Source organism: Papio anubis, chromosome 6 (assembly GCF_008728515.1).
Source record: "Papio anubis isolate 15944 chromosome 6, Panubis1.0, whole genome shotgun sequence".
NCBI classification, from domain to species: Eukaryota; Metazoa; Chordata; class Mammalia; order Primates; family Cercopithecidae; genus Papio; species Papio anubis.
The window spans coordinates 771,339-785,464 of record NC_044981.1 but is presented as its reverse complement, the minus strand read 5'-3'; the positions used below and the strand labels follow the sequence as shown (position 1 = coordinate 785,464).

Here is a 14,126-nt window from a genome sequence, read left to right as displayed (position 1 = left end):
CATGAGTTCTCACCCTACTAGTTCCCACAATAACTGAATGTTGAAAAGAGCCTGGCACCTCCCAGCCTTGCTTCCTCTTTCGCCAATGGGATCTCTCTTCTCCAGCTCCCCTTTCCCTCCACCATGAGTGGAAGCAGCCTGAAGCCGTCACCAGAAGCAGATGCTGGCGCCTCTTGTACAACCTGCAGAACCATGAGCCAAGTAAACCTCAAGTTCCCCGGCCTCAGGTATTCCTTTATAGCAACACAAATGGAATAAGACTAGTTGTTATTAGGATCAAGTGAGTTAAAGAACTAATGTGCTTAGAGCAGTGCCTGCAAGGGAGAGTAAGCAGGAGAATGGATCACAGAGAGTTAAGGATGACAGGTACCTCAGGGTCTTTCACATGAGGGCATTGAGACCCAGGGCGGTGAAGGCACAAGCCCAAGGCTCATCTCACAAAGAGAAAGTGAGAACCACGAGAACCTCTGATCCTTCCCTAGCTGGCTTTTTTCCTTCACTCTCGTTTGTGTACTTTGGAGGCATTTAATAGGTAGAGTAATCATTAATCTGGTCTGCAAGTGGCACAGGACAAGACAATAAAAATATTCCAAAGTCCCAGGAGAGACAGCAGCCCCTCCTGGCCGGCCACCTCCTTCCCCACTGCAGATATAACTGATGCACAGAAGAGAAGCAGGGGTGAGTTTACATGGTCCAAATGCCCCGTTCTGGTATGTCATCTAAAATGTGTTTAGCAGGAAAAAAGGGAAAAACCAATATTAATCAAACATCCTCATGTCGACCATTGATTAAAATCATCAAGATAACTTGGGAAATAAATACTATTCCCATTTTACAAATAAAGAAACGGAGAGTCACAGGGTTAGACAACTTGTCCAGTTGAAGCTCTTTAGGGTGAAGTTGGGAGTCAAACCCAGGACACTGACTGCCACCCTTTGTCTGCCACTGATTGACAGTTGCATCCTTCACCAGGTGAGATGTCTTCCCTCAACACACGCGGCCATTCCGTCCAGGAAAATCTGAGGCATCCAGGTGCTGTCTCTCACTCACTCAATTGATGAAACTATGAGTTCATAAGAAAAGGAGCAACAATAATTTTTTCCACACTTGTCCACATTTTTATTTCATGAGTAGTTTCATAAGTAGCTTATTGACTATGAGACCTGGAATCTCACACAGAGTCCATAAAAATCCATCTGATGATAGTGGGCTATGTCTTTAAGAGTAGGCCCCGACTTGAGTTGGGGAATGATTCCTTGCATTATAGAAGAATCTTCCAAAAGCAACCTGTAAACAAATGCTTACTCAATTAAAATCCAATTCAGCTCCCCATAATTCCACTTCCTCCCACAACTCTCCACAAGGATTTCCCACCTTCTAAGTCTTTACCACCTAACGACTAAGCCATGCCAACCAGTGGTGAGCGTGGCCTCGTGAGAAGCAGTCTGGGAGGCAGAGCAGCTGGGCCTGGCTCTAGTCTTCCTGTCCAGGCCACAACCAGCAGAACCACCTTGTCCAGAGGGCCCCTGGTGTTCACAGCTGCACGTTCCATTATGAATTCAGCATCACCATGGATGCAAGAGCCCCTGGGTCCGTGGGTTTGGATTCCATCTGGGCAGATGAGGAAGGTGGGCCCTGAAATGGCAAGTCTGAACTCTTTCCATCCTCTCAGCCCCAAAACCACCTCCGCTCAGTCCAACCTGCACAAAATCGTAGCCGTGTTGCCTTGTCACCGCATCCCCACAGCTACTCATCACTGTGGAGGAACAAGTTTACGCTCCAGTTCACAGGACTGCTGTTTCCACCTCTGCCTTCATTTCTGCTGCGTCCCACTGGGCTGCCCCCCTCCGCCTGCCATGCAGCTCTGTTTCTGAGCCAGCACCAACCAGGCCTCTGCCCAAAAGACACTGCCAAGGGCTGCTGGGGTGATGAACCTGGGACCCTTGAGTACCAGCTGCTTTCCCCCCAGCAGGGGTGGGGCAGGGACGGGGAACTCACTGCACATCTTTCTCCTCCTCTTCTTTCCCCAGAGATTCAGCCACTCCTGGCCCATCCCTTTTCATGAGATTCATTTGTAGTAAAGCATGTGCCTTGGGGGGCATGTTGAAGTCATGATTGAACAGAGGTGGAAAGAGTTTGAGAGCCCCTGTGGGATGATGCCTCAATGGGACCTGAGTGTGGGAGCATCGGCAGCACAGGCTTGGGGCAGGTGAAGGCCAAAACTGACACTCGTGTGTTTCCAAACCCCTCCCAGTGTAGCAGAGGGTGAGGGAGGACAGAGGGTCAGCGAGGGCCGGGGATGGGGGCCCCTGCACTACCCCCAGCCAGGCCTGAGAAGGGAGCTTTCCCTCACACCTGGAGCAACTCACACCCAACCCACACTCAACGAGTCCACAGCAGGAGCCATATCCAAGGTGGCTTTGGTCCCTTCCCGGGGCTGGGGAGGAAGGCTGGAAAGAAATCAAGAGGAGGAAGAATTGGGCATTGAGTGTGAGCACAGCACAGCCGTGAGAGCAGCTCTGTTCCAAGGAAGCAGGACACCTGTGGTTCACGCGTAAGAACAGCGCCTGCTTCCTAGCACTGTCTGCGGCAGCACTGGGTGTGCGCTGACCATGGGCTGGCACTGTGCAAAGTGTAGCTGCCAGGGTTATGTGGGCCCTGGACACAGGCTGCCCGGATATGCCTCCCAAGCACTTCACCTCCTTTTCTTGTCTATACAGCAGATCCTGCATCCTAAGGCTGTTTAGGGGACTAACTTAGTGAATAACAGAAAGCACTGAAAACAATGGCACATCAGAATTCCTCAGTAAATGCCATTTATTTCCTTCTCCAACTTACAAAATGAACAAGGGGCTCAGGGACATTCCATGATTTTTCCAAGATCACACAGCTAATAAGAGAAAAAGAACTGGAAGTGAATTTTGTCTGGCCCGTTGCCCATGGTATCCATGAGCTTGCTTTCATCTGCACTTACCATGGGACCCCGCCTCCTCTTCGCCCTCCCCATGCCCCTTGCCAAGAAGAAAAAGGAGCAACTCCACTGTCATTTGAACCCAGGTCAACTGTGCCCCACCACGTCCCTGTGCTTGGAGCTTGGCAGCCGCCTTTTCCAAGGGAAGCTATTATTCATGTCACAGGCGCCTGAGTCCGGGGTGGGGACGCATGACTCAGGTTCAGGATTTCAGCCCCCACCCAGCTCCCACTAATAGAAAGGAATTTAAATGAAAAGCCCAGGAGATTAAAGGTGGAAAAGGCCGACTGGAGATTTTGAAGTGATTTTTTTTCCTCCACAGCAGAAGTTAAATGCCCTCCTTCAAAGCAGGTGGTTCTGGCCAGATGATCAGAAGTGCAGTTGATCAGGCCCCTGTCGAATGGCCAGAGAGAAGCCACCTGGGAGCCCCTCAGTGCCCCCATGTGTGGGCCCCGCTGGCCTTATGAACCACACAGGTGTGGGAGCAACTGATTTGCCAGGCTGGGCATTGGCCTCTCTGTGGCTGAAGATACGATGTGTTGGTAGAAAATGTGAAGTTCAGTAAGGCCAAAGTTCATGAAAAGACCACAGAAAAGAGAGTGTGTTACTCACAGATCCCAGAGGAGGGGGCACGCCATGCCAAGGGGGCCACATGGGGAAGAACGGTTGGGTCAGGAGGCAGGAGGAGTGTGCAAGGGCCTTTACTGTGGTTTCTGTGGAACAGACAAGGTGGGGCACACAGGGTTAGGATTGTCTCGTTTGGATACTTTCAGCAGGCTCAGGGATGTGGGACCTGTCCCTAGTTATCTGTTACCAGCCCTGGGGGATTAGGGCAGGGAGTTAGTGGCCCGAGTGTGAGCCCGGTGGAGGAGGAGGCCGGGGCGTGGGCTCTGGATGGGTTTGCATGTGAAAGGCACACTCTCTGGTGAGCTGTTTTCCATCTCTAGGAATTGGCTAGCCCTGAAAGGGGCAGTCTCTTCGCGGTCGGCAAAGCCCAGATGTCCAAGCATTGGAATATGGAGAATAAGAGACATGGGAAGTGTGCTCTGGTGTTAGAACGGGGTGGCATGGTCTTCTTAACTGCTGCATGGGAGCCATCGTCAGGTGAGGTCTGCTGAAAGTGGGCGGCCTCCTCAGAATAAGCAAGGCCTGGGTGAGGCCGGTTGCCCCTGGGCACCTGGCACCCTGTACAGAGGAGGACGTCACAGATCCTGGAGGGTCCACCTAGAAGGGTCCTGCAGTTTCTGTCCAGCAGTCCCAGGTGGTGCAGATACACAGCTCTGGGTATGGAAGCCACTTGCCACAGGCCATGCGGCTCCCTGGGTAGAAGCCCCACTGCAAGGCTTCCAGTCCAGTCCTGTCTCATCCACAGGAAAATTCTGCAATGCCCAAAGCAAGCTGCGAGGCCCTGATGACAGAACTACTCCATACATCGCTTACATATTCTCAGGAAGGGCGGCGAGAAAGTTACACAGTCCGTGCAATGATTGCCTTTGCTAAAGATAGACAAAGATGTATAAAGGAAGCCTTCAGCAAGCTGATGGGCTGGGTCAGCCACGGTCAGTCAGGGCTGCATTAAGGGGAATAGGAGTAGCAGGAAGAGCCTGCCGGAGGCCGAAGAGACCTGAACTCCGGCTCCAGACCATGGTCATCCTAGCTCTATGACCCCAGGAAAGGCACCAGCCTCTCCCCATCTCAGTACCCTTATCTACAGAATGAGAGTTTGGACTAGGTAGCCTTGGACTAAGCTTTTGAGCCTTCCACTTGTAGAGATGCAGAATGAATACTACCTGTATAAAAGGTGTTTAGAAAGATACAAAAATACTTTCAAATATCCTTCTACTTGGGAGACAAAATGGTTTTGAACATCCTTATTCTTCTACACAGCAGCATTTGATTCCTGCAGAGATGACTGTAACTAGAGGTTTATCACCTGCTACTTTTATAAAATGTCATTTCTTTCAATGTCTCCCAAGTTTAAGTGCTGAACTTTTAATGTCATCCTTGTCTAAACACATTATATTTTATACATGAATCCATATTGGCAAAAATGTCACAGTGACTTATTAACATGATAGGATCTGAGCACAGGATCAGGTTAAGGAAAAGGTATTTTTTTTAAATGCAAGGGTGATGTACCCTGAAGCATCCTTTTCCCACTAGAAAGAGGCTCCAACCTCCAGACCAGGGCTTTTGTTTTTTTCAGATTTTTATCACCAATCCAGTCCAGTAAATGGCTCCTGTTATTTGTTGCAAGAAGAAAGAAGAAGAAAGAAGAAGAAGAAGGAGAAGGAGAAGATGAAGAAGAAGAAGAAGAAGAAGAAGAAGAAGAAGAAGAAGAAGAAGAAGAAGAAGAAGAAGAAGAAGAAGGAGGAGGGAGGAGGAGGAGGAGGGAGGAGGAGGAGGAGGAGGAGGAGGAGGAGGAGGAGGAGATGGAGGAGGCGGAGGAAGAGGAGGAGGAGGAGAAGAACAAAGAAGAAGAAGAGGAAGAAGAGGAAGAAGAAGAAGAAGAAGAAGAAGAAGAAGAAGAAGAAGAAGAGGAGGAAGGAGGAGGGAGGAGGGAGGAGGAGGAAGAGGAGAAGGATGAGGAGGAAGAGGAGGAGGAGGAAAAGAAGACAGGGAAGGGGGAGAAGAAGGGGGAGAAGGAGGAGGAGAAGAAGAAGAGGAAGAAGGAGGAGGAGGAGGAGGGAAGAAGAATGACACACAGCCTGGAAAAGGAAAGGAATAGGTGGAATGGATTAAGCCCGGGTGGAGACTTGAAATGGTGGCCCAGTGGCCAATGGAAGCAGATTTAAGGAAGTCAACTATCTTTTCAACCAACAAAGAGAATTTTGGATAAACTTGTGCTAAGTAAGGAGGGAGGCTAAGCTATAGCAGCAGGGGTTTATGGATTTGGAGAACTAGTTTGGAATCTCAGTTGACCTTAAAAGCTCTTAAACTCGCTTTTCAATGCAGGCGACACCGGGCTTGAAACCTTCACCTGCCCACCTGGCCACACAGACCACGCACCTGTTGTGCAGGAGCCCAAGAGGAAGACACCCAGGACCCTCACAGCAGTACATGAAAGGAGCAGAATATATTCTGCAGAATATATGCCAGGAGCGGAAGAAAACAGCAAGCTAGGAAAAGCGAGAGGCAGCGCTGGGGACTCACCTGCCCATATGGTGATTCCTATCTCTTCCCCAGACCTAAGAACGTCTGTCATCTCTCCCTCCCCATGTGCCACTTCTTGGTTTTATTACTCCTTGAAATTTACTATTAAAATTTAATTGCCTCTAGAAAAGACACAATTATGAAGACAATCAAAAGGATCAGCGGTGCCAGGAGGTAGACCTGGTCGACCAGGTCGACCACCTGGTCTCCCTACCAGGAGGCAGTGGGGAGGAAGGCATGAATCTGCCGAGCACAGGGGGTTTCTAGGGCAGTGAGGCGGTTCCACATGATGCTGTAACAGGGGATACAGATCATTATACTTTTGTCCAAACCCACAGAATGTCCAGCACCAGGAGTGGGCCCTAAGGTGAACTGTGGACTCCTGGTGATGACGATGGGCCTGTGCAGGATCCTTGATCACATCAGATGTCCCCCTCTGGTGGGGAGTTGATAATGGGGGAAGTTGTGCCTGTGTAGGGGCCAGGAGGGGGTGGGAATTCTCTTTTCCTTCCTCTCAACTTTGCTGTGAACACAAACCTGCTCTAAAAAAAATCAAGCCTATTAATAAAACACATAACATGGTAATACTATAAACATATTTAATTGCCTAGCAAGGATCTAATGTAATACTGGGTAATTCCTATCTCTGTGTGAATTCATCATGGCTGCCTAGAAGGGATCTGGGCTCTGGAGAAGCAAGGAGACAGTTTGTGAATCGTGAGCGTGAGTCTCTGTGGCAGACCGGGGCGGCATGGGTGCGTGGGTAGCAGAGGACCCTTGGGGCAGCAGAGGAGATAACTGCTGACAGGCAAGTGTGGGCAGATGAACACGGCTCTGGACTGGCCATCAGAGACAGATGAACACGGCTCCGGACTGGCCGTCAGGGGCAGATGAACACGGCTCCGGACTGGCCATCAGGGACAGATGAACACGGCTCTGGACTGGCCGTCAGGGGCAGATGAACACGGCTCTGGACTGGCCATCAGGGGCAGATGAACGCGGCTCTGGACTGGCCGCGTCAGGGACAGATGAACACGGCTCTGGACTGGCCGTCAGGGACACTGGAAACATTTCTCCCCTTCTGCTTTCTCCCGAGAACTGGAATTTGGGCTAGAAGTATCAGTCCCCCGGTTCAGGTTAAACAGAACGGCTCTGGGGCCACACAGCTGAACCACACAGACTGGGGTCACACAGAAGGCATGAGGAAGCCAGCGGCTGCCCTGGGGCTGCTGGGGTGTGCGCACAGTGTCCATTGCCTCAGCCTCCAGCTGTGATACCAGAGCCTGGGGAATGACGTTCCTCCCTGCCTCTGGTGCAGGTTGGAGATTGCAGGCTCTGGCCAGGATGGGAAGCTCTTTCCCACGCCCTCCTCTCCCAACACGTACCTTAGCCTCCACCCTGGAGTCATGTGCACAGTGATTACCAGCCAGTCGTGCCCCAGCTCATGGGGTTCTGTGTGCCAGCCACTGTGGCATGTTTCACGGCCTCTCTTCTTGTCTCTGGATTTGGACCCAAGTCCCTGGGGAGTGGAGTCTGCAGCCCAGCAGTGCCGGCGGGTAAACAATTACTGTGAGTGGATGAATGCACGAGCCAATCTCCTAGGCACAGCCTCTCCCACATCCCGTTGCTCACCTGCTCTCCAAAGCTCAGTCTGGCCGCCTGATTCTAGCGACCTTGTCCTCCCTCCTTCCTGCTTAGCTCTTCCACAGGTCATCCTCCGAATTTCAGCTACGCACGGAGTCTGTGTGGTGGAATTCTGCCCACACCCAGCACCCTTGCTTACACAGACCTTTCTCTGGCTCTACTGGAAGCCCTTCTCCAAGTTCACATCCTTCCAGGCCTCTTTCCTGCTGTCTCCTCATACTTCCTGTGGAGGTCAAATTCCTCTTCACTATCACATCTTTTCGTGACTCCAGATAAAACTTACACTCTCCCCTTTGCTCTGGCAGATTCCTGTAGGGCTTTGGCACTGGACTGACAGACACCAGGTGACCTGCCTCTCCAGGAGGATGGAGCAGAAGCCCCGCCAGGGTCCCCTGAAGGGCATCGCTGGGGCCTGCGTGAGGACAAGGCTGGAGGGGATCCAGAGCCTTGTGGGCCGTCTCTCCAGCCTGCATGTGGCCACTGCGCACACACCCACAACAAAGAGGCATGTGCCATTCATCCATTTTGCCTGAGAGGGGTTCAAGGAGCTTCTGCTCAGGATGATCATGTACAGTTGCACAGTTCTTGCACTGAACAAAGACAGAAGGCTGAAGTCCATTCTGCACTCTGCTCTGTGTGCCCGGGCAAAGGGCTGCTTTTCTAAATCTGGACAGACAGGACTCATTTTCCTAATTTGCACACAGCTGCCTTGTAGGGTAGTAAACCAGCTCTCCCCACCTCACAACTTCTCTGTTGTGTTACTCCTGCACCCAAGTCACGCAGGTGTTCTGTGTTTACCAGCATCCCCCCAAACCTGGCACTACCAATCCCCCAATGCAGAAGCACCGGACACAGAGTTGAGCCTCTATTTCCTACACTTTGCCTCTGAGACAGCCTTGCAAGTTGTGGAGGACATTGCACATGCTGAACCTTTAATGTGGGCGATGAGTCCTGTGAAGTTAGGGATCCCAGCTGTTCTGTTCCCCGCCTTCCTAGCAGAGTCCCTGGCAACAGAGGGGGCTGCAGCAATGCCCACTGAGTAGCTCAGACATCCACTTGTCTGCAGGAGGCTCTGCTCCCGCATCCTCCCCCAGGCCTGCCCGGTCCCTTGGGTTGGCACTTACGCATCCTGCAGGATTTGGTTTTTATCTTTTCCTTGGTGAAATCTTCGTTACAACTCCTGCACAGAGCTCTTTGAGATCTGACCCACATGCCATGCCCATGATGGCTGCCAACTTGAGGGTCCCCTTTCTATCCTGTTCAGGAGTCAAGGACAGGGCCAATGTCATCTTCGTTTTGTAAGTCCAATGCCCGGTGCACTGTTCAGACTGCAGAGAAATGTGTCTTCAGTGATTAGATAAGAGTCCCTAAGATTTTGCTTTTGAGAATCTTTCACATCCTGAATTAATAATAATAATTACACTTAGTTACTGCGTTACATTTTTTCCTTATTTTGAGTTCTGAAACATTTCAAACATACAGAAAAGCAGAATAATACAGTAACAACTACCACCTTCTACTGAGGTCGAACAAAAGCTAATACTACACGGATGCAGGCTTTTTAAAAAATAATAATAATAAATTATCATAAATACAGGTAACTACAGATAAACCTCTTTGTCTCCATTTCCTGGCTCCCCAACAGAACTTCTCCACTCAAGTTTGTGTGGCTTCATCCACGTATATTTTTTGGCTTTTGATACACACGTATGTGTTCAAAACCTATGAACTCTTCTGTGTATTTAAATATTACATATATTGGATTACATGGCATGAAATATTCTATAACTTGACTTTTTAAAATTTAACACTTGAAATTTTTCCAGGTAGATACATGTAGATCCAGTTCACTCATTTTATTTCAAAACTGCGTGATTACAAAACTACAGTTTATCAATTCCATGAAAACGTCATCATTATGCACATTCTCGTACTAATCTCCTGGTTCAGGGTACAAGATTTCTCTAAGATATATCCCTGGAGGTGAGACTTCTAAGCTGCGGATAATATTCAGCTTTAATTTCACCAGATATTGCCCAAGTGATTTCAAAGTCATAACAATGTGCACTATAACTGGACACTGTAAGAGCTCTGTGCCCCCGCATGACTGAGACTGAAATCGCAAGCAAATGTCGATGAATCTCAAGCATGTTAATGTGCAAATGGAGGTCATCCACCAAGCCCTGCACCACACGCACTGTTAGGTGCCAGCTGGCCAACGGACTCAATGTGGACAGTGCCTCGTTTTAATTTGCATTTGCTCAAAGATCTTCACATGTACATTGGCTGTTTGGATTTTGTCCTCTTTGAATTCCTTTTTAGTTTTTTTGCCATTTTTCTATTGTTCTTTATTTTTCCTTTTCTTATCTCTTTGAAGAAGTATTTTTAAAACATATTCTGAGTACTTGCCAGTTTTATTTATTACAAATAACTTCATCCACTCCGCGGCTTGCGCAGTTTTCCTCCAGTGACGTTATGTATTTCCCATACTACAATTTCTGGGCTGGGCTCAGGCCTGTAATCCCAGCACCTTGAAAGGCTGAGGTAGGACTTGAGCCCAGGACTTAGAGACCAGCCTGGGCAACATAGTGAAGCATCATATCTACAAATATATATATACAAAAAAAATATTAGCCCGGCGTGATGGCATGCACCTTTAACCCCAGCTGCTCAGGAAATTGAGGTGGGGGAATCACCTGAGCCCTGGAGATTGAAGCTGCAGTGAGCTGAGACTGATCCACTACCCTCTAGCTTGGGCATTGGAGTGAGACTCTATGTAAATCAAAACCACAGTGAGATACCATCTCACACCAGTTAGAATGGCAATCATTAAAAAGTCAGAGAACAACAGATGCCGGAGACGATGTGGAGAAATAGGAACACTATTACACTGTTGGTGGGAGTGTAAATTAGTTCAGTCATCGTGGAAGACAGTGTGGCGATTCCTCAAGGATCTAGAACTAGAAATACTATTTGACCCAGCATGACCGTTCGACCTCCATGATCACATTAACTTGCTTAAGATTCATTTGTATTTGCTTGTGATTTCAGTCGCAACTGTGTTTACACTTCCCTTGACCTTTCCAGTTCTAATATTTTAGTATGGACTTTTTCCCTTCTCTCTTTTGTATATCGCTTCTCTATACGTTTCTGATAATATTTGCTAGGGGGTTGTTTATATCATGAGCCTATTCTAAGCAACAGATTTTTCCATTTTAATCTTTTGTGCTATTGTTTTCTTTTTTATTTCAATGATTTCTGATCACAACTTCTTTCCTTCTTGTTTCCATAGTTTGTTTAGTCCCTCTTGTCCTAATTTCTGGAATAAGAATATGAGCCCATTAATTATTTTTTCTAACATGATTATTTAGGATTACAAATATTCCTTTAAGTGTTTCTTTAGGGTTATATCAGAGGTTTTTCATGCAGTATATTCACTGTGGATCAGTGTTAAATGTTTTAAAATCACATTGTGACATTTTAAATTGATTCTTTCATTGTCAGTTTTTGTCTTGAGTTACGTTTAAATTGTTTAAGGTGCATTAATTGTAATTGTACAGTTTGATGGATACTTATTTACATCTATGCCTGTATTTAACCACCACCCAGCTTGGATGTGAAAATTTGCCGGGCTTCAGAAGTTTTCCTCATACACTTCCTAGTCTATACCCGTCTCCCTGTCCCTGAAAAAAAGTACAGTTTTCTACTTGTGTTAGAAAGTATTCGTTTTGCATATTCTTTTGCATTTCCAAATAAATTTGAGAATCCTATTCTTAGTATCTTTAAAAAAAACAGTTGAAAATTTGATCGGGGATTGTATTGACCCTGCAGATCAATTTGGGGAGGCTTGGCATCTTCCAAAGCAAACATGATATATTTCATCACTCACACAGGTCTTGGGCAATTTTTGTCAACAATGCTTTGTATTTTTCAGTGTAGTGATTTTGCATATCCTTTCTTACATAGATTGCTAGATATGTAATGCTTTAGATGTTACTGCAAATTGTACATTTTAAATTTAATGTTCCTCTTATCACTTGCTAGAAAATAAAAATGCAAATGAGTTGGGGTGTTTTTGTTTTGTTTTGTTTTGTTTTTGAGACGGAGTCGCACTCTGTCACCCAGGCTGGAGTGCAGTGGTGCAATCTTGGCTCACTGCAAGCTCCACCTCCCAGGTTCACGCCATTCTCCTGCCTCAGCCTCCCAAGTAGCTGGGACTACAGGTGCCCATCACCATGCCCGGCTGATTTTAGTATTTTTTAGTAGAGACGGGGTTTCACCGTGTTAGCCAGGATGGTCTCGATCTCCTGACCTCGTGATCCACCCGCCTTGGCCTCCCAAAGTGCTGGGATTACAGGTGTGAGCCACAGTGCCCGGCCCCAAATGAGTTTTGTGTATTAGCTTTCTGGTGAGTTTCCTGTGAATGTGCTAAATCCATGTATCAAACCAGTAGCTTTGTAAATTCTCCAGGATTCCTTATGTACACAGTTTGGTTCTTCCTTCCCAAACTTTGTATTTTATCTATTTTTTCTGCGTTAGAGCACTGGCTAGGATCTCCAGTACAATGTTAAATAGAAACGGTGATGCTGGACACATTTACCTTCCCTGATCTCAGGGAGAAAGCATCCAATATATTCATTAAGGGTGCTGGCAGCAGTAGAAGCACCCGTACATCCCTGGTTTGCTGGGAGTGGAGGATATGAACAAGTTTTTAGTTCTATCAAATGCTTTTTCTCCACATCTATGGAGATGATCATATGGTTTTCTCCTTTATTCTGTAATGTTCTGAATTCTGTTGATAGATTTTGGAATATTAAACTAAACTTACATTCCTACAATTAATCCAAATGGGTCATGTTTTATATATATATATGTGTGTGTGTGTATATATATGTGTGTATATATATATGTACACATTTGATTTTAGGTTGGCAGTTTAATTTTTCTTTTTAGCACTTCAAAGATAGCATTGTACTGTTCACAAGACTCCATTGATGTTGATGAGACGTCGTTTCTTGTTTGGGACTGATATGGTTCAGCTGTGTCCCCACCCAAATCTCATCTTGAATTGTAGCTCCCATAATCCCCTTGTGTCATGGGAGGGGCCTGGTGGAAGGTAACTGAATCATGGGGGTGGGTTTTTCCCAGGCTGTTCTCATGATAGTGAATTAGTCTCGGGATATCTGATGGTTTTATAAAGGGCAGTTCCCCTACCCCCGCTCTCTTGCCTGTCACCATGTAAGACATGCCTTTGCTCCTCCTTTGCCTTCTGCCATGATTGTGAGGCCTCCCCAGCCATGTGGAACTGTGAGTCCATTAAACCTCTTTTTCTTTATAAATTACCCAGTCTCTGGTATGTCTTTATTAGTAGCATGAGAATGGATTAATCCAAGGACGCTGTTTGCTTGTTCATCTTTACGGTATATTTCCACAATTTGACTATTTATGTGCCTAGATGTGATTTTCTTGTATTTACCTGGCTTGATGTTTGAAGAGCTTTGCAAACAAAAAAGTTAATGCTATTTAAATAAATTTGGGGGCAATTTCAGCCACTATTCCTTCAAATGCTTTTTTACTCCAGCCTGTCTTTGGTGAATCTATTACATTCACGTTACAGTGCATGTAGGTCTCCAATACCGATGAGCCTCTGTTTATTTTTAAAAACTTTTCCCTTTTTGTTCCTCAAATGAGATCATTTGTATTGACTGTCTTTAATACTCCATAATGTCTACTATACTTCCTTCTATTCTTTCCAATGTGTTATTAAGTCATTCAGCACTTTTGAAATTTCAGGCACACTTTTCAGTTCTTGGATTCTCCCACAACTTGTAGGGAGTGTGTGTGTACAACATCATGCTGGATGTAATAGGCAATGCCTTGCAAAGATTTGGGATTATGTTGTCTTTCTTTAATGGGTGTTAAAACTTCACTCTGACAGACAGCTCAGTTTCCGGCAATCTCATGAGTTTGTCAGGCTTTGTTTTATTTTTTACTGGAGTTGTATGTTGTTTGTTTTCTTCTTCACTGGAATTTTGTGCTTATTCTGGTCAGGTGTGTAGTTCTTGCTCCTGGGGCCTCATCTGAATGCCCCACGTCCTCCCTGCAGTCTCTCCAGCCAGTGGGTCCCTGTGTCCTTGGGATCTGGAGTGGCCCCTTCAGCCCCTCAGCTCCTCAGCCCCACAGTGGCTGCTCGCTCTCAGGGGCCTCATGGTATCACACCTGTGCAAAGCACAGCCCAGCCATGAGCTTTGAACACGCGGCCGAAGTCCGCAGACCCCAGGGCCCTCCCGTTCCTCATCTCCAGTGCCTGCCCGGTGTCCCAGGCATCAAGCAGTGCTCCCGTCGCCTCTTCGGTGCA

At 47.2% G+C, this 14,126-nt stretch overlaps 1 long non-coding RNA gene across 1 annotated transcript; it reads right to left on the bottom strand.

The window, feature by feature from the left end:
* Positions 1–1,095: 1,095 nt before the first annotated feature.
* LOC103883397 lies at positions 1,096–3,165 on the bottom strand. Its single transcript, XR_645616.3, has 2 exons — positions 1,375–3,165; positions 1,096–1,287 (listed from the first exon to the last, which is right to left on the bottom strand). It is a non-coding gene; the product is annotated as an uncharacterized LOC103883397 (long non-coding RNA).
* Positions 3,166–14,126: the final 10,961 nt, after the last annotated feature.